Here is a 1,346-nt window from a genome sequence, read left to right on the forward strand (position 1 = left end):
ATATCTATCCAGGAGTTTCCCGAGTTTCATACCTGCATATTCATTGGTCTACTCAGAGCCGCCACCTGGATGAAAGGCACCTACAACTCAGTGGGTCTATAACTAAATGTGTCCTATTTCCCCTCAAAACTATACCTCCTTCATATCTCAGTGAATAGCACTGTCATCCACTCAGGTGCCCAAGCCAGAAACCTGTCACTCTCTTTGCTTAGGTTTCCTTTATCTTTTGCCTGCAATGATTATTGCAACAGTCATTCTTCCTCAAGTTGCGAAGCTCCAGTTCAATAATACAACTAGGTCTCGGGTCAAAATGGCGAGCAAGCCTGCTGTTGCAGCGTCAAGCAAAAGGCTGGAGGGTATTTGAAAATGGTATTACAATGCTGCCGGGTTCAATAAACTGGGCTTAATGTGAGATGATTCAACATATGAGAATGATGATGTAAAAGAATCCGAAAGAAGGCTTCCTGAGAACCTTCATAACAACAGGGTGTTCTGCGTTAAGAGAGCACTGGACCTGACCCTGAGGCAGCAGATCTTGCCTAAAGAGCAGTGGACAAAATATGTGGAGGATAAATTCTACCTTGAACCATATCTGAAAGAGGTTATTCGGGAAAGGAAAGAGAGAGAATGGGCAAAGAAATAATCATGTAGTTTAAAACTCTGTGGATGCAGCCGTTCTCAAAGTATTTTTATGAAGTTGGTTAAACCTGGAATATGCAATGTAGAACTATCTGGGCTGTAAATGTATTATTTAAAATAAATGTCTATAATAATAATAAAAAAGTAACACAACTATAATGTACCATACAAACGCTATGGTTTATTTTCAGTATAGATCCGTATTAACCCTGAGAATGTGGGGCAACAGATCTCCATTTTATGGGAGAAGTTGCAGCTGATAGTGGGCTGAGATGAACAAAAGGAAAACCTGCTTGCATGATAGTGGACATTGTCAGTGTGTTAGACCTGGTGACAATGCTATTCTTTCCACAAACATTTATTAATTTCCTACCATGAGCTAGGGACTGTGCCTACAGCATACGCTTCCAGGGCATTGATTCACTGTGTACTTTTTCTGGGTCCTGCGCATGTAGGGGATACAAAGATGAAAAAGTCATGGTGCCTATGCTTAAGGGGGGGCTCTCAGCTCTCTTCATCATGACCCACGTCAAATGATATCTCAGATGGCCCTTTCTAATGCTGAGCTCCTCCCACAAAGAGTGCTGCAGTAAAGTTCCTTCCAGGGCCTATTATTTTCAAAGAATAAATTAATTTCAGAGGAAAATAAAGTCAGTGTAGAGACATAAGTAGGCTGTTGTCCAGATGCAAGGATTCTGGAAAACCAT

General features: G+C 41.3%; 1 pseudogene; it reads left to right on the top strand.

Annotated features, from left to right (window-relative positions):
* Positions 1–310: 310 nt before the first annotated feature.
* Positions 311–643, top strand: LOC112065546 (cytochrome b-c1 complex subunit 7-like; annotated as a pseudogene).
* Positions 644–1,346: the final 703 nt, after the last annotated feature.

The sequence above is a fragment of the Physeter macrocephalus genome, chromosome 9 (assembly GCF_002837175.3).
Source record: "Physeter macrocephalus isolate SW-GA chromosome 9, ASM283717v5, whole genome shotgun sequence".
Classification (NCBI taxonomy): Eukaryota; Metazoa; Chordata; class Mammalia; order Artiodactyla; family Physeteridae; genus Physeter; species Physeter macrocephalus.